At 37.3% G+C, this 20,128-nt stretch overlaps 1 long non-coding RNA gene across 1 annotated transcript in view; it reads left to right on the top strand.

Annotated features, from left to right (window-relative positions):
* The window catches only part of LOC123248020, a 36,444-nt gene that overhangs the window by 13,485 nt on the left and 2,831 nt on the right, over positions 1 to 20,128 (top strand). Inside the window, exon 2 of the long non-coding RNA XR_006506167.1 lies at positions 19,491 to 19,547. This is a non-coding gene — a long non-coding RNA (uncharacterized LOC123248020). The remainder of the gene's footprint in view (positions 1 to 19,490; positions 19,548 to 20,128) is intronic.

The following is a 20,128-nucleotide window of genomic DNA, read 5'->3' on the forward strand; positions in this document are numbered from 1 at the left end:
ATCAGGAGAGACTAATAATAAATCATTAATATATTGAACTAGCATAGAGCCTTGAAAAGAAACTGAAGATAAGTTTAGTTGCTGAATGTGAGAGAAAAGAGCTAGGCTTTCTACATCTCCCTGAGGAACTCTTATTCAGGTATAATGAGTCCTTTTCCAGGTGGAATACAAAGAGAGCCTGGGCAGATTCACTTATCAGAATACTGAAAAAGGCTGAACATAAATCAAGTATGGTAAAGTATTTGACTGTACATGGAATGGTGGAGACAATGTAGCCAGATTGGGAACTACTGGATGTCTGAGAGGAATAACATAAGAATTAATAGCACAAATGTTTTATACAAAACTATACAGGTTTAGCCTCAGTACCTGGTTTAGGTTTCTTAACAGGGAGTATGGAAGTGTTATATGCCGATTTGCATGAAATTAAGATCAATTACTGCATTAATTCTAGAGAGCCAATTGGAGAAATAGGGTCAAATTTAGGGCCTGTTATCTGGATTCCCTACGTGACCAATCCAGGCTGAGGCAGTCTTTGTGTTTGGTCCTGGTCACCTGAGCCCTGAAAAGCTCTGGTATCAGCAGGTAGGTTAATCCAAAAACAACTTGACCCCTCCAAGAGGCTATTAAGAGTCATTTAGAGAAATAGAGTCTGTAATAGATATTTTATCTGGATCCCATTACAAAATCATCGGCAAGTAAAACTGTGTATGATTTTTTCTGCACTGCATGTCAGGATGCAGACAGAATGGGCCATCTAAGGTAAAAATCTGAGACTCCTCTTTTGACTCATTTTCAGAGCCCCACCTTTTCTCAATATTCTTATTGGAAAGCTTTGAGTCCTTACTCAGACCAGCAGCTACTGAATTAACCATTTTTCTCCTTGATAATTAAGAAGCCTGAACTCTAAAAAATATATTACTTAGATAGTCAAGACCGGACACAGACAAGGCCAAACAAGACTTTATCTGACCAGGTGCAGTCCTGTAAATCAAGGCAGAACGCAATGAGTAAAAATCTCTATGAAATATGTTTCTGCTCCCAGAATTAACCCCCTACTAATTGGTGGTTGGAATTTGGCCCTTGTCCTTGTACCTATCTCTTTACTTTTTAGACGTTAATGGGTTGTATATGATTTGTAACCCCTTCACAGCTGTGACTCTTTCTTTGTGTTCTTTGTTTGAAACCAGTATAAAAATAAACCCCAAACTCCATGGAGCTGGAGCAGATATGGGCTAACCACTAGTCTAGCTGCTCTCATTTTCTGTTCCTTGTCTTTTCAATCCGACGCCATTAAATGCAGGACCCCTACCATATAGAGCTGGCTCTCTATAATTAATTATAGGCTCAATTCCTTCTATAGCTTCTTTGTACAATGAATATTATGGCTTAGAGGAAAGAGGATCATCCTTTACTTCAATAGTAACAAGTACAACAGATACTGAAATTGAATGTAATGGACTTCTCTACTAGCAGCAGTGCAATGATCCAGGACAATTCTGAGGGACTTATGATATGAGAAAGAACGCTATCCAGATCCAGAGAAAGAACTATGGGAATAGAAACACAGAAGAAAAACATATGATTGCTCACATGGTTTGATGGGGATTTGATTGGGGATATTGACTTTAAATGATCACTCTATTGCAAATAGTAATAATATGGAAATATTATACCATGTGAAACCCAGTGGAATTTCTTGTTGATTCCAGAAGCAGGGAGTGAGGAGAGGAGGGAAAAGAACATGAATCATGTAACCATGGAAAAGTATTCACAAGTAATTAATTAATTAAATAAAATTTAAAAGATAGTAACAGGTACAGCTGATTTTGAAAAGTTCCACCAAACCAATTCAGGAATAGTAGATGTAATCTATTTAGTAGCAATACAAGCAATGATAGCTGGTTCTGAGTCTAGTAACAGAAGAAACACAGAAAGAGAATCTTCTGGCAGCTCTAGACCAATCAGGTAAACATTCAATAGTAACTTTTAGTTCGCACAGCAAATTTCTTCCAGAAATGTTCATGGAGCCATGTGGTATGAATAGGAAAGAATAACCTACTATCAAGGGACCAACCTATATATGTATATATCCAATATAACCAATGTTATAACCTGTTTGGGGGCCAAAACCTTTGTACACCAGTTACATCAATAATATGTAACCAATGATATCAGGTGAATCTGGCACTGAAATTAAAACAATAAGTCTCCTGCATCTAGTAAGCAATCATAGACAATGTCATCTATTGTGACAGAGATGTAAGACTGGGCAGGGGAGGGGGGGTAAGAGATCGAGATGACATGTCACAAGGGCAAAACAAATTCTATTTCTAGCTGTGATTCATCCTTGTACCCACCCCACTCCCCATCCTCCCACCCTACACTTTCATGCGTCATTTCTATGAGGAGGGCTGAAGTTCCTGCTTGTTGGCACAGGACTAGGCAAAGAGAATCTAAGCTGTCATGCCTTGTTGTAATTCCTCTGTTTGTTATCTTTCTGGATTTTTTTTTTTGACTGCTTCTTAGCAAGGTGGCCCATTTTTCCATAGTTGTAACAATCACGGTGTTTGCCACTGTCTGTCTTGGATGCAAATATAGGTGGAACTGCAAGGATGCTTTTAGAGCCCTGATTCTTTTTTGTTTCATCATTTTTCTTTTCTCTCTCAAAGACATACAGAGATATGGCTTTAAGCCCATCAATATTCTTTTCATACCTCCTATTTCAGCCTGGTAGTTTCCAGATGCAATGTTTTAGCTATTTCAGCCCAATACCACCAATGCTCCATTTGTCTTAGATGTTTATTTTGCAGGGCAAGTCTTTATTCTTTTAAGATTTCTACTTGTCGACTTTCAAATACTGGCCAAAACAAATCATCTGAAGAGTTATGGACCTATTCAGACCAAATATTACAGTTTAACTGTTATAGCTTTGATTATGCCAAGTTGAACAGGAAGTTTGCCCTGCCCCCATGATTACAACCACCCCCAGTAGACTGTCAGACAAAATAGAGATAAAGTCACTTCCCATTTTCTTTTAAATATTGGGAGAGGGGGAAAAATATCTTACCAGCCATCTCTAGTAAGTATACAGTCTGTATAATTAACCTGAGAGTTTCTCTAGCATATGAACAGAACAAGGAAATTGCAAATTCAATATCTGCAGATATAGGTATCTATGAATTTGAATGTGACCCACAGGAATCTAACTGGCCTTGAATAAGTGCATATAACCAATTTAAAATGCTCTTAGTAACCAAATGAGTAATTTTAAAAGCTTCTTTTATAGTAGCACAGTTCAAAACCAAAAATGGAGCAAATAGTGACAAAGACTGAAACAACCACACATGAGTAAAATGTTTCCTCCCTGCTGAACAAGTGAGTCCCTGTCAAAGTAAAATTTAGTCTGACTCACTCAAAATATGAAAAGAAAGATCCTGGGTTTGTTGTTGCTATCTTGTAACAAGAATAGCCTTTTTTGAGGGAAACTTGACTCTGTATGAGGAAAAGCCTCCAAACCTTTAGTACTCATCCAAGTTGTCTTCCTCAGCATGAGGGGAATCTTTAAATAAAAACCATTTAGTACAAATCCAAGTATTCTTCTTAGGAATGATGGAACTCTTGACCAAAATACCTTTATGTGCGCATCAAAGTACAGAGGTTTTAACAAGAAAAATCAGTCTGTAAAACACAAATAGACCTAAAAATGGGGCGAATATGAATAAAAAAATAACAGGTAAAAGGCCCACAAAAGAAAAGAAACAAGATCTTCCTATGAGTGGAGGCTTACTTGGACTTAAAAGAGAAAGGATCAAAGAGGGAGAGGAGTCCATATCCAGAATGCCTCAGGGAGGGATCTAGGCATCCCTAGATGAGCCTCACCCAAGCCTGAAATCCAAGTCCTGGACCTGATGGGGTTTCAGCAAAGAAAAGAGACTGGGAAACCTTCTGAGCAAAAATCTGGGAACAGACCAGAGGTCTGCAGATTCCAAGCTTGAAGTCTGAGACCCTGAGTTGCAAAAAACACCCTCTTATAGTTTCACATGTTGGGGACATTTGTCCCTAAAACTCCACTTCTGAGAAATCCTCAATTTCCCAAACCTCTGGATGCCTTCTTGGGCAATCTAGTCTAATTTCAGGTAGTCTAGCTGCCTAGTTGGTCTGGCCGCCCAGTTATAGCTCTCCTCCTCTAAATGATTCTATTTAATATATAGTATAATGTATAATCACTCATTTATGATTAATATACTAACACACACATACCTAAGACTATTATTCAAGTACTATCCTGGGACTCTATTCTTTCTTTTTTTAAAAATCCTTACCTTCTGTCTTAGAATCAATACTGTATATTGGTTCCAAGGTGGAAGAGTGGTAAGGGCTAAGCAATGGGAATTAAGAGACTTGTCTAGGATGTAAGATTTAAATTAATATCAATAACACCAAATATTATATTTTATAAGATTTATTAATAATCACTTGAAGTAGATGAAAAAAGAAATAGAAGTTAAAAGCCTAATTTTCTAACTAAAGTAAGACCATATGAGTAAACTTTCCTGCCAAGCTTTCCCCCCAGCCTCTACAGCCACATTCCAGGAAGAAGAGAGAGAGGCAGGGTTACATCAAAATATATCCTCCCTACATAAGCACACAGTGTTCACACTCAGCGTGAGCATGTAAATGGAATACTGGGTGAGAGAGTCCTGGCAAGCAAATTCTATCCACACAAGGGTCACACAGCTAGGAACAGTCTAAAGTCTGATTTGAACTCAGGACCTCTCATCTCTAGCCCTAACTCTTAATCCACTGAGCCCCTTTCTTGTCCCCCAGGATTATATATTTTTAATCTGGTTATAAACACAGGCTCTTGTCTGGGACAGTATTTTTACTATAAATCACATAATTACGTCTTATAATTCTAACATGGTCATCTGAACTGTAGGAGTCCAGGCATATATTAATCTTGATATCATAAGAGTCAACGTTTTAAGCACCCCTATAATATTATCAAAATTAATATATGCCTGGACTCCTACATGAACATACTTAGGCATTGATTATTGAGTTTCTCATTACAAGGGTTTGGGTAAAAATAGAGGAAGTGCTATGTAAAAAACGGAAATTCTCTGAAGTTTTAGGTAAATTCCCAATTATTTCCTCTTAGAGCTCTGTTGTTAATAGGACTAGATTGATCTAGTTTGAGCTAGTTACTGGAAAAGAAAATTTAGGAGGTTGTATTAAATTGCATTTAGTCTTGTTACTCACAGATTTTAGCAAATTCCCTAGGAATCTCTGCAGATTTACTAGGAGGAGCCCCCTTCAGAGCCGCCCTGAGAAGGAAATCTATTCCAGAATGTCCAAGGAAGATGTTTCCAGGATCCAGATGACTACTTGGGACATCAGGAACTCAAGATGAAATATGCTGATTAAATGGACGTTGAAAATGAATTACCAGATTATAAGGAGAGTTAATATTGTAAAGGTGAAAATTAATGGTTGGAATTACATGAAATCATGTGGTTGCCAGTATTTATTATATCTTGAGTCAGAAATTTATTTACAAATATATACAAATAGAGAAGAAATAATAAAGAGAAATGTGAGGAGGTTAGAGAGGTTATCTATCCTATCGGTCTGTTTAATCCAGGCAGAGATTAATTAGCTCTCAACCACTGATGGCTGGTAGTGAGTAACCACATGGTCTCCTCCAAGATGGAAGCTAGTTTCTTAGGAAACTAGGAAAGTAGTCAGCCTTTCACTCACCCAGTGAAGTAGTCCAGGAGTCAAAGTCTAAGTTGAAGCCTAGCTCTAAGCCCATGATCCAAGCTGCACTCTTCAGCAAAGCTCCCTCTCCAGCGAAGCTCCCTCAAAGACTTCCCAGTCAGAAGACTATCTCTAGAAGACAATTTCTTTAGACTATCTCCTCAAAGACAATCTGCTCTGAGGGAGTTCGGGCTTGCTTTTATGGTGACTTCTTATCTCCTCTCCTTTTCACAGGAGCCAATCACTGTTTCCTCTAGCATTGCTCAGGGGGCAGTGTCTGTGGGATTCACACCTCTCGTCCTCTGAAGGTGTCAACTCTGATCACAGGATTCACAAGTTTGGGATTCATATCTCCCATCCTCTTATCAAAAGATTTACTAGTTTCTGACTGAGTTAAAAGGATGGAGCTCTCCAAGGAAGTGACTGTGAACTCCCTTACTTAGCTTTAAGTAGAGGTGTTTTTAAGTTTTTGGTTGATTAACTTGTCAACATAGACAGAGAATAAAGAATTCCCTTTTACAATGTTATTTAATATTGCTGGTTGTTATTATGTTGTTTTGGCTTTTTTCTTTCTAAAGTGTTTATGTTTACTGAATTTTCTAGGATGAGCCTTCTTAGTGGTTTAATCTGTAAAAATCTGTAAAATCTGATTTAGTTTACCTATTAGAGACTATTTACCAACGTTTGTCTCCTTAAGAGATATATGAAATGACTCCACTTAACTAAGTTTGTTTAACTTTTACAACATTGAAGGAAACATGAAATTATGATTAATACTCATGGTCACAGTACACTATTGCAAATTTTATTGATTTGGTAAGAGCAGCAGAGATTGAAATGATACAGTTGAGGATAGAGGAACTATATGTCTGATTATGGTGCACTATGAACATGGTTAGCACCAAAGGAGGGAATTGTACGAAGTCATCTATTTGGACAGTCAGTCTAAGTGACCTCCATGTTTTAACCTTGCTTAATCTTTAGGTATATATGGTGAGATCCCTTTAGGAATCATTCCATTTCCTATAGACAACTCCCATTACCTGAGGGCTATTCCCAGTTCCCATGATGCTGTAATGTAGAACTAATTCTACCTCTATTAGAAATAAAAATATCTGGGTCATAATCCTGTGTTGAAGATTTGTGGGCAAATGCACTCAGGAGTCTCACCACACCCAACCTCCGGCAAAGACCTTGGTTAGATGTTCAACAGTTTGTTTGTTTTTAATAGTCTTTGAACAATTAATTAGCATAAGTGACTACCAAGACCAAATACTCAGAATATGCTACTAAAGTTTGGGAAATACTTGCTAAGAGAGCTAATAAATTCCAATAAAAGGCTTAAGACAGCCCCCATTTGCCCTTGTGCCTCTGTTGATTTAGGACTAATTAAGACTACTTATTTGGATATCAGAAAGATTCACAAGATTAGGCCCTCTTTTAAATGTTTCAACTTCTAGAGTGTATGGATCAAGTATATCATAAACACCATCCATTATTGCAATGTGGAAGTAACAATAACAGTAAATGTGGGAATGGATCTGATCAGGATATTTTTTTAGTCATCTTTAATTGATAGATTGGCATAGTCAGACTTAACTCATTATACTAACTCTGGGAAGAAGAATAAAAGAAAAGCCAGAGTTGCCTCTCTTGGTGATAAAATCCGAGGAGATTGTAATTGACATAAATCCTTATAAGAGCAAATACTACCAGAAATAAATTCCATCTTCTGCACCTGATTGTTTCTGTTATCTCTATCTGGAATCAGGATTCAGTCAAGCTGTGTACTTAACATTCCAAGATTCATAGCAGAAGCTCTTAATTTTGTGGGTAGCTATGAATCCTTTTTTAAAATTTATCATGCAAAACATACTTCCATATTGGTCATTGTTATAAAAGCACACTCATACATAACCAAAACCCCAAAATAAAACCATAAATAATACCCTGATGTGAGAGTATGCTTTGATCTGCTTTCATCTGACTCCAACAGTTCTTTCTCTAGAAGTAGATACCTTACTTTAATAACTGGGCCTAACTATTTCCAAAATCACAATTGTAGGGGGTAACTGGGTAGCTCAGTGGATTGAGAGCCAGGCCTAGAGATGTGTGAAGATGGGATTAACTCTACCCTGCCCATTTTTAGATTTAATCACCAAAAGTATAAACACCTCACTTACACTTGAGTAGGGGAGGTCTGTAACCCACATGTGAGAAAATGGGTGACAGAATCAGAATCTACTGACTGCCCCCTGGGCAGTCCTAAGTAAAGCTTTAGTCTGTAATTGGTACATGTACAATGGAAGGAATGCACCGGAAGTGATACAAAAGAAGCTCTTTTAAAAAGGAGTTATAGCTTCCTGTGAACACCTTCAGAGTTCCCTGAGTTGGAGACTCTTTTTTGCCTTGGACAGGATTCTGGAGGAGTTCTGGTTGAGGACCTTGGACTGCTTTCTTTTTGAATTACCACGTGGGTGAGTGAAAAAGACTGACTCCTTTCCTGGATTTTCTGAAGAGACTATCCTCAGGAGAGGCCTCCCCTCTTGGTAGAGGCTTCGTGGTTGAAGCCTTTGCTTTATTCATCACTGGGCCCTCTGCTCAAGGCTGAGGCCCTCCGGCTGAGGATTAATACTTAGCATGTTAGGTTAGATATTCCCTATTCTTTCTCTGATTTTTTTACTTTCACTCTTTCTTTGTAAATAAACTACCATAAAAGTCATTCTGACTTGAGTCTTTCATTTGAAATTAAGTATTTAATTCCTGGTGACTACACTTCTATATTCAGTCCAACCATAATTTTTATCCCTTTTTAAAGATTGGAGGTCCTAGGTTCAAATCCGGTTTTAGACACTTCCTAGCTGTGTGACTCTGGGCAAGTCACTTAACCTCTATTGCCTAGCTCTTAGTAGTTGCTTAATTAAAGGATTATATGTGATTCCTTGTTTTTTTTATAATCACTGATAGAGAAAGCAATAAAGGCAATTTCATTTACAACTCCTTATTGAAAGATCTACCAATCAAGATTGTCTTGCCCTCATATGTAAATTGTTTTACTCCTGTTTAATAAAAGCATTTCTTCCTTAGGTGCCAATAAACTCTTTTTGTCCTATTTGCCAACTTTGCCTTTAATTGAGGTCCCCAAAGAATGTAAATTCCTTAAGAGCAGGGATTATTTTTGCTTTTTTCTTTGTGTAGCAGGGATTTGACTAGCACAATGCATAGACTTGCTTCAACTATCTCTTTTTCCCCTTTTAAAAACATTCTTTTTTATAACTATAGCCCACTGGGAAGAAGGAGGGGAAGGGATATAAGTGGAAATCTAGGAAATATAAAAACATAAGATATCAATTTAAAAACATATATATAATTAATATAATAAATACATAAGCTATCTAGAAATAAAATATTTATACATCTAAATACATGAAATGTATTTATGTATTTAAATAAAAATATATTTGAAAAGGAACAACAAAAAAGCTTAATGGTATATATCTTATCCAAAGGCAGCTAGGCAGTACAGTAAAGTACTAGGTTTGAAGTTAGGAAGACTTATCTTCAAATATGGCCTCAGACAGTTACTAGCTGAGTGACCTGGTCAAGTCACTTAACCCTGTTTCTCTGAGTTTCTCATCTGTAAAATAAGTCAGAGAAAGAAATAGCAAACCACTACATTGTCTTTGCCAAGAAAACCCCAAATAGGGTCACAAAGAATTGGGCATGATTGAAATGACTGAGCAATAAATATATTTTATCTTAGAGGCAATAGGAGGCCATTGAAGTTTACATGCTTAAATCTACACTTAAAGAAAATTACTTTGGCAACAATATTTAGGATGGACTAGAATGGTGAGAGATTCAAGTTCTTGCTAGCCCCACTTAAATCAACTTAACTTGGCAAGTGTAGTCTCCACTATATCCAGTTCCAGTCCTCAACAGTGAGTAACAGGATCTTTCAGAAAGCAGGGACCCGCCCTTTGATCCAGCCATACCATTGTTGGGTTTGTACCCCAAAGAGGTCATAAATAAACAGACTTGTACGAAAATATTTATAGCTGCGCTTTTTGTGGTGGCAAAAAACTGGAAAATGAGGGTATGCCCTTCAATTGGGGAATGGCTGAACAAATTGTGGTATATGTTGGTGATGGAATACTATTGTGCTCAAAGGAATAATAAACTGGAGGAATTCCATGTGAACTGGAAAGACCTCCAGGAATTGATGCAGAGCAAAAGGAGCAGAGCCAGAAGAACATTGTACACAGAGACCAATACACTGTGGTAAAATAGAATGTAATGGTCTTCTGTACTGGTAATCTGAACTGGTAAAGCAAGGGTACACAAAGTATCATTCCAGCCTTAGGGCTTGACCTCCAGAGAGAAACTCCCCAGACCAAATGGTCTAAGACAGGTCAAGTTCTGGAATCCCCCAAAGGCAAGTGTCTTTTTGTCCTACAGGAGCAAGGTGGGGGGGGGTGGAGGGGTGGTGTAGTCTTGTCTTGAAAGGAGCTTGATGGGACATGGGTAGCTTTACTGTCTTAGATATTAATTAATAACTATTACCTTGAGAATAACACACTAATTTCTCACTCCACACACAATTCATACCACTATCTACTTCCATTTTATAGGTGATTTCATTCCATTCTCAGTCACAATTATAACTGCTAACTGTATGTTTCTCTCCATTCTATTTTTCTTGTTTATTCTTCTGGTTTTTAACCCTGTTCCTCTTTAAAAGTCTGTTTTGCTTCTGACCACTGCTTCCCTTAATCTGACTTCCTTCTTAATCCTTCCCCTTTTACTTCTCTGTTGGGTAAGATTAGTTTCTATATCCAACTGAGTATGTAAATATATTCTTTTCTCTTTTAACCTTTTCAGATGAGAATTAGGTTCAAGCATTGCCTGCCCCACTCCATTTCCTCTTCCAACTTAAAAATTATTCCTTTTATGTCTTTTCTGTGAGATAATATCTCCCATTCTTCTTCTCTCTTTTCTATTCTTTCAGTATATCCCTCTTTATTATTCTTTTTTTCTTTTTAGATCATTCTCCCCACAAAGTGATTCATATCCATACCCTAATGATGATAAAGTTCTTTGGGAGTGCAAGTATTATCTTTCCATTGAGACTGTCACACAGAACCACCCAGTAGTCAGAAAGAACAAATCTTTTTTTTTTTTTTTTTTTTTAAACCCTTGTACTTCGGTGTATTGTCTCATAGGTGGAAGATTGGTAAGGGTGGGCAATGGGGGTCAAGTGACTTGCCCAGGGTCACACAGCTGGGAAGTGGCTGAGGCCGGGTTTGAACCTAGGACCTCCTGTCTCTAGGCCTGACTCTCACTCCACTGAGCTACCCAGCTGCCCCAGAAAGAACAAATCTTTAATCAGGATGAGGGAGACAGTGCTCTATCAGCCACTACACAGAGTCATGTGAAAGATACCACACAGAGACAAGCCTCTGGACTCTGGGAAAATGCACTTCAAGGAGATTTTCCAATGAGCTGAAGAAGTTGGGGTCCTATATACACTCTGAGGAATGAAGGACAGGATTGATTGGTTTATAGGGAGACCAAGGAATGTGGGTTCCAGGCTGGTCTACCTTGGAGAGGCCTATATACAATGGGAGAACAGATTTTAACCTAAGATCTCCCAACTCCAGCCCTGGATCTCTATCCACTGAGACATTTAACTGCCCCTACTTTAGCATTTTTAAAGTATGCATGTTCGTATGATATCGCCATTCTGGGAGAGAGGGACACAGAAGATCCAAAAATGCATCTAATGACTAGAAAAGGATAACTTTTAACAACTAAGAGGTAACTTACCAAAGAGTTATTCTTGTTCTCTTATCCTGGAGGAATTTCATAATGATTTTTTTTTCTTTTGTGGCTTACAGAACTTCTTCTCCCATCCCAAACTACCGTGTATTTAGTTACTTATAAAACCCTTACCTTCCATCTTAGAATCAATACTAAGTATTGATTCCAGTGTAGAAAATTGGTAAAGGGTAGGCAATGGGGGTTAAGTGACTTACCCAGGATCATACAGCTAGGAAGTCTGAGGCCAGATTTGAAACCAATTTGAAACCTCTCTAGGCCTGGCTCTCAATCCACTGAGTAACCTAGCTGGCCTTTTGTATTTATTTTTATATAGTTATATAAACCCCATGTGGTGCTAGCAAGGCAGGCTGAGCTGTGGGTCAGACCTTTCCTAGCAGTTCCTTCCCTTCAGAGGCATGGCTTTCCCTTTCAAACCCAGCATGGGCGTTTAAAGTAAAAAAGACAGAACTTCTACCATTATTTTGCTGCTTACCCAGTCACATAGTAGCTATTAGGTCACTTATGCTAGGATTTTTCTTTTCTGTTTTATTTTTAACCGTCATATCCAACTTTTCCTGACCTCTTTTGGAGTTTCCTTCACAAAGATACTGGAGTGGTTTGCCATTTCCTTTACAGATAAGGAAACTGAGCCAAACAGGGTGAAGTGACCTGCCCAGAGTCATACAGCTAACAAGTATCTGAAGCCAGATTTGAACTAAGATTTTCTCAACTCCAGTCCCAGTACTCCAGCTACTGCACCACCTAGCTGCCCTTATTTTAGAAGTATCTATTCCTAAAAATTATTCTCTTTCTTCCTTTCATAAACTCATATTTTCTCAATGTGTGGCTTTTTGACACTGCCCAGAGAGCTACCTCTCCTTCATGGTACAAACTTGGAATTTAAAAAATAAAGCCCAGTGCCTTAGTCTAGTTTTCTCTCCATCTCCCTATTAGCATAGCAACTAAATACTAATGTAGACAGTTGGGCAATTCTGGTGATGAACAGCTTTCTCACATCTATATATTCTCACATAGGCTTTTGAAAACAAACTCTAAAAGAAAAGGGGGATGTTTCTCATCATGGAAAAGTGTCAGGCTTGAAGTGAATACAAATTTCTCCAAGATGAATGGATAGGGAGCAGAAAACAAAGGCTGTCCCTGGACAAAACATTTTCAGCAGAACAAGTGTGTCCATGTTGACATGATTCTTACATTCATCATCCTCTCTGCCCTGGTTCAGGATCCACTCCCCATGGTGACAGCATCGTTATTCCTCCCTGGTTCTTACCCATTCTCTTGGCCTCTTGCTTCTATAAGTCCTTTCTGTGTCAAGGTCAGGGCAAAGCTTTTCAGAGAGCTAAGGAAGGAGATGTTGAGAAAATATCTTCCTGAAGTCATAGATATCCATCTTGTGACTCTCCAAGTCATCCATGACTTATCCATGGTGACAGGGGCAACAGGCTTGGCTATGATCATAATCGTATATATGTATAGTGATAGAATGTATCTGATAGAATGTAAGCTCCCTATTAGCAATATATATATATATGCAAATTGCAGTCCCAAGCTGAACCTTGGTTTTATCTTTTGTGTGTATGTATGTATATATACACAAAAGATAATATATATGAGGGAAGGTGGGGTAGACATACCAGATCTCAAACTGTACCATAAGGCAATAATCAAAGCAATCTGGTGCTGGCTAAGAAATGGAGTAGTGAATCAGTGGAATAAATTAGATATACAACACAGAGTAGTAAATGATCATAGTAACTTAGTGTTCGATAAACCCAGAGATCCAAGCTTTTGGGACAAGAACTCACTGTTCAACAAAAACTAGAAAATAATATGGCAGAAAGTAGGCATTGACCAACACTTCACATCATAATACTAAGGTAAAGTCAAAATGGATACATGTTTTAGAAATAAGGGGTGATACCAAAAGCAAATTAGAGGAACATGGAATAGTTTACCTGTCAGACTTATAGATAAGGGGAAAATTTATGACCAAACAAGTCACAGAGAATATTACAAGATGTAAAATGGATAATTTTGATTACATTAAATTAAGAAGGTTTTGCACAAATAAAACTATACAACCTAGATTAGAAAGGAACCAAAAAACTGCAAAAATTTGTCATAAGTTTTTCTGATAAAGGCCTCATTTCCCAGGTATATATAGAGAGAACTGAGTCAAATATATAAGATTATGAGTAATTCTCCAATTGATAGTTGGTTGAAGGAGTTGAACAGGCAGTTTTCAGAAGAAATTAAAGCTATCTATAGCCATACAAAAAATGCTCCAAATCTCTACTGATTAGAGAAATGTAAATTAAAACCCACTGAAGTACCACCTCACATTAGACTAGCTAATATGACTAAGAAGGAAAATGATAAATGATGGAGGAGCTGTTAGAAATTATGCCAATAATACACCATTAGATTATAACAACCATTCTGGAGAACAATTTGGAACCATGCCCAAAGGGCTATAAAACTGTGTATACCCTTTAATTTACAATAAATATTACTTCTAGATCTGATTCCCAAACAAATCAAAGAAAGAGAAAAAGGACCTATTTATAAAAAATTTATTAACAGCAGTTCTTTTTTGTGGTGGCAAAGCATTGGAAATCGAGGGTATGTCCATCAGTTGGGGAATGATTGAACAAGTTGTGGTATATGTTGGTGATGGAATACTATTGTGCCGTTAGAAATGATGATCAGGATGATTTCAGAAAACCTGGAAAGACATAAAAAGTGATGCAAAGTGAAGTGAGCAGAACCAGAAGAATATTGTACATAGCAATAGCAATATTGTACAATGATCAGCTGTGAATGACTTAGCTATTCTCAGCAATATAATGATCCAAGACAAATCCAAGGGACTCATGATGAAAAATACTTTCATTGAAGGAGTTTAAATGCAGATTGAAGCATGCCATTTTTCATTTTATCTCTTTTATTAATTTTTTCTTGTATGTGCTAAATGTGTCTTCTCTTACAACATGAAGAATAAAAAATTATGTTCTGCATGTTCTGCACGTGTATAACCTATATCAGATTATTCACCATCTAGAGAGGGAAAGGAAGGAGAGAGAAAATCCAAATTGCAAAATGTCAGAAATATTTCTACATATAATTTAGAGAAAAATTATAACAAAATATTACTGGGGTAAAAAAAATAATATAAGCTTCCTGAGAACAGAATTATTTCATTATTGTCTTAGTATCTTCCTTGCACCTAGTATAGTTCCTAGAACATTATAGGTAATAAACTTAATAAACACTTGTTGATTGATTAATATGATTATTAATAGTCAGATTATCTAGAAGAGGTTTACTAACTCTATCCTGTTCATTACTACTTACTCAGAAAGTCTTTACACTGGAGTTTGTGATAGGCAAGTAGGGTCCCTCTATCCCTCCTTCCCTACAATTAGATCAAAAATGTCTTTTTTGTTTTTTTCAGTCATGTCTAACTCTTCATGACCCCATTTGAGGTTTTTTTGAGAAAATATACTTGAAATAGTCCACATCATTTTACATATGGGGAAACTGAGACAAACAGGGTTAAATGACTTGCTTAGGGTCACATGGCTGGTAAGGATCTGAGACCAGATTTAAAGAAGGTGATTCTTCCTGGTTCTAAGCCCAGTACTTAGCCCACATAGCTACCCCTAAACCATCCACCAACTTACTTTTTTCAAAATTTTAATTAAATTTAATTTTTTTATCCCTTATCTTCTGTCTTAGTATAGGTTCTAAGGCAGAAGAGCAGTAAGGGCTAGGCAATGGGGATTAAGTGACTTGCCGAATGTCACACAGCCAGGAAGTGTCTGAGGCCACATTTGAACCCAAGATCTCCTGTTTTCAGACTGACTCTCAATCCACTGAGCAACCTAGCTGCCCCTCAATAACTTCTAAAACAAGTCAGCAAGAGGAAATCTGTGAGCAAAGAAAGCACTGTGTAAGTGTGAATGTGAAATCCCCTATCCTGCCCATCATGAAGATGTCATTAGTAGATATTTATTCTTTACTTAGATATTTTTGCAATTCAGTCATTTTGTAATTTTATTGAGTAAGGATTCAATTATTTCTGCAAAATAATCAAAGTTTTTCCTATAACATTTTTGCCTAAAAGGACTATATAGGAAGTATATTATATGAAATTTTTCTTCGCTTCTCCACACCCGTAAGTTTTTTCATTTCTCCTTCATCCTGTAATTTTTCTTCTTTTTGTTTGCCCATTGGGAAAGAGTTAAGTATAAATATATCTGAAAAATATTGTATCTTTAGCAGAAGTTTAGACTGTATAAATGAAGGTTGTTCACAAGGATAGAGGTCTTCAATTTCTAACCAGAGTCTAGCTTTATTGTGAGACCTATTTCCTTTTTTGCTTCGAGACTTTGTTTTATTTTTGGTGTCTCGGCTAATAAATTTTCGTCACAGTAAGTTGAAGTGCTCCTGCAGACATAAATGTCTTTTCTTCTTGAATTTGAGAATTCTAGGGCACTGCTTTTCATTTTTCTTTTCTTTTTTTTCTTTATTCAAATATTTTGTTTTCCCAGTTACATGTAATAATTTTCAATACATGTTTTCCTAAACTATAAGATCCAAATTATCTCCTTCTCTCCCTTCCCTCCCCCCTCTTGGAGATGGTAAGCAATTTGATCTGGGTTATAAATGTATATCATGCAGGATATATTTTATATTGGTCATTGTTGTAAGAGAATACTCATATAAAACCAAAACCCCAAAATAAAACCATAAATAAACTAATGTGAAAATTTGTGTGCTTTGATCTGCATCCAACTCCAACTATTCTTTCTCTGGAGATGGATAGCATTCTTTGTCACAAATCCTATGGAATTATCCTGGATCATTGTTTTGCAGAGAGTAGCTAGGTCTTTCACAGTTGTAGGGCATTGCTTTTCTGTCAGAATTGGAAAAGATTTTAGGGATAATTTTATTTATTATATTTATATCTTTATATGTTATATTTATTTATTATATTTATAATAATATTAGTGAAATTTTATCACACCAATTCAGTCTCTAAGATAAATGATAGGTTTATTGAGAGGGAGCCAATCTCATAATAAAGCTGGACTCTGGTCAAGATCAAGACCGAGAACTTTTGAGTGTCAGGAGATAGCCTTTTTTTTTTTTTTTAACCCTTGTAGTTCGGTGTATTGTCTCATAGGTGGAAGAGTGGTAAGGGTGGGCAATGGGGGTCAATTGACTTGCCCAGGGTCACACAGCTGGGAAGTGGCTGAGGCCGGGTTTGAACCCAGGACCTCCTGTCTCTAGGCCTGACTCTCACTCCACTGAGCTACCCAGCTGCCCCCAGCCTTTTTTTATAAACATAGAAATCTAATGACATCCTGTCATAAAAGACAGACTGAATACAGAATTTTTCAAGTGACAGATCATGCAAGTGCTGAATAAGCCAGAAAGTAAAAAAAAAGTAATAATCCCTATGGGTGGTAACTTTATATCTATTATTATTACTGACCTTTCTAAAACCTTTTCAGTAAAGGGTTAAAATCTAATGTGTTTTTTTTTCCACTGACAACTAGGAGTCAGCAGTTAGATGGATGACATTTATGACTGACATTTGCACCCAAGATACATTTGGACCCGAGAGCAGCCCTCTACCTCCAGTCTTCTGATTTTGCAACAGGGTGTGGTGGGGTTGCTTGAAACTTTTGGCCTACAGGCTCCAGGCCAAAATGCTTGTCAGCAAGATTTGATATTACCCTTAAACCGTATTTTTCTTAACTAAATAAGAATAACTAAACATTAATTAATTAATGTTTATAATATGAAGCAAATTATATTATTTGGGTTATAATCTTAAAGGCTAATACTATTAAAATCATAAAAGATGGTAGGGGTTCCACACTCACAATAATCAAATGTGAGACTTTCTTTAATAGAGGAGCAAACTTAAGTTCACCAAGGGAGCATGACTTGTTCAAAGACATACAGGGAATTTGTCAGTTTATAGGATTATTAATGATCTGACATTATGCTAACAATATATAATTTTTAAAAGTGGGGACAATAAAACCTTGGCAACAATAAATGAATAATCTAAAATAGTTTATTCATCATTCTAAAACCAATATTAATATACTTTTTTTTTTCTGTTTCTGGGAGACAAAGGGAGAAAAAGGGATTTATTTTTTAACTGTTGTTATGTATGCCCTAGTACAAGTCATCTTCTCTACCAGAGTACCTTCCCTTTATCTCTGGAGGAGGAATGATAGGTTAACAATAGTCTACATTTTCCCTGAGGTATTGTCTGCAACTACTTTGATTCTATTTCTAAATTGATTCTATTTTTGTAATTAATTCTGTTTGTAGTTTTGTTTAACCACCTAAGTCCCTTTCCTTGTTTGACTTAAGAAGTTCACAGGTTCAGAACTTCAGCCTTTTTTTCAGAGCTAAGCTGTCCTATAAATCACCTTAATTCAAAGAAATATATTATCTCCAAACATCTTCCTGCCCATACGCAATTAAGGGGGCCAGGAAGTCTGTTATCTCTCTTCCACTAACAAGCTTTGTAGGTTGCAGATGGGCTCTATAAATCAGTCAACATTCCTTAAGGACAATCATGTAGTCCCTCATATCTACAGGCGTTACCAATCACATTGTTTACTTTGGGCTTTGTAACCAATCATAATGTTTCCCATCTTTGAAATCTTGCTTATGAAGTCCTGCTCTTTGGTCTCTGCTTCCCAGAAAAAAACCTGTAACAATTCTAACCTCTCTGCCTTGTGGTCTTAGTTTTTCTGATAAATTTGTTGTATCGGGAGCTTTGGGCCTCAGTTTACCTTAATTTTGACCATAACAGTACAATCACAGCAGAATGCCCAGTAGATGGCATTCTAAGGCTACTAGCCTTACCAGATCTCTTACAAATGCACAAATATAGGTTGTCAGCTGAGATCCAGGTTAGGGAACCTTCTCCCAGTTTGAGTGCCCAGAGGGCAAATTCAAGCTGTCTATGAACCCCTGCATTACCAGAGAGAGCTGAGGGAGCAAGTGCTTGCTTTGGGCAGCTAGACAGAGGGGTGGGGCATGCAAAAAATGTCCTGTGCTAGGAAGAGGGGGAACAGAGCAGCTCCCCAAGAGCCAGCTGTGTCCACATGCCATGGCTTTGCCAACGAGGGCCCACATACTCTGAGAAGCACTACTAACATCCCCAGTGCTTGCTTGAGTTCTGTTCAGCTTTATCTAGAGTTTAAATATAAAAATCATCAGTATTCAATATTTCATAGATTTCTCAGAAATTGGCTCATGTCACCATTTTCCATTCCTTCCCAATCATAGCTTACTGAATTAAAAGAGAATTTAAGAGGCTGCTTCACAAACCCTCACTTTCCCCCTCCCTGTCTTCAATTAGATATTTCCAGTGACCCAAGTGAACTTTTAAGAGAACACCTTCTTGGACTCTATTTTCAGAGTAAAAGGAAGAAGGGTGAAAATCACCCATTGCTTCCTGGTCAGGATTTCTAAATCATGCATTCCACTGCTCTTCTTTCTTTTGTCCAGTTATTTCAGTCATACTCAACTTTTCATGATCTGATTTGGGGTTTTCTTGGCAAAAGTAAGTGGTTTGTCATTTCCTTCTTTAACTCATTTTACAGATGAGGAAACAGAGGCAAGCAAAGTTAAATGATTTGGCCAGAGTCACACAGCTAGGAAGTGTCTAAGGTCCATCCCTCCATCTGGTCTGTCTCTCTGTTTCTCTGTCATCTATTGTTTCAGTGACCCTAACTCATTTCCATAGAGACGGTCATTATCTCTCAGTGAATCACCAAATGAACATCCTTTACTTTGATAGACACCAGAGAGTCTTTCTAAGTTTAACTCTGTCATCATAACTTTCATCATAGGTCCAGGGTCCCTCCATATTTAGATGACAACCATTTTGTCCATGATGCATCTCTCAGGTATGTAGTACATTATTTTCTCTGTGCTCATTCATTGCTGGTCTATGTCTTCTAGTGTCTTTCCTACTTCTGACTTGTATAGGAGAAGGTTATGGAAGAAAGAAGAACTTATGATGAATTAGAAGGAAAATGAAATTGTTTAGGCAACTTGGAAGTGTTTGAATTAGTGAAGAATGTTAGAGGTTGAATTTGAAGAGGAGAAAATTCAAAGATATTGAGGAAAAATTAAAGGACAACAATCTCTTGACCCAGAGAATAATTCATATTCTATTTCTAAATTGAAAGGGCTGCAGGATTAAAGGAAATTTAAGAGTGGAGACAGCTAGGTGACTCAAGGGATGGAGAGTCAGGTCTGGAGATAGGAGATCCTGAGTTCAATTCTGCCCTCTGATACTTCCGAGCTAGCTGTGTGACCCTGGGCAAGTCACTTAACCCCCATTGCCTACCCCTTAATGCTTTTTTGCTTTATAAGTTGGAAGATGAGGGAAAGGAAGGAAAGAAGGAAGGAAGGAAGGAAGGAAGGAAGGAAGGAAGGAAGGAAGGAAGGAAGGAAGGAAGGATGGAAGGAAGGAAGGAAGGAA

The sequence above is a fragment of the Gracilinanus agilis genome, chromosome 4 (assembly GCF_016433145.1).
Source record: "Gracilinanus agilis isolate LMUSP501 chromosome 4, AgileGrace, whole genome shotgun sequence".
NCBI classification, from domain to species: Eukaryota; Metazoa; Chordata; class Mammalia; order Didelphimorphia; family Didelphidae; genus Gracilinanus; species Gracilinanus agilis.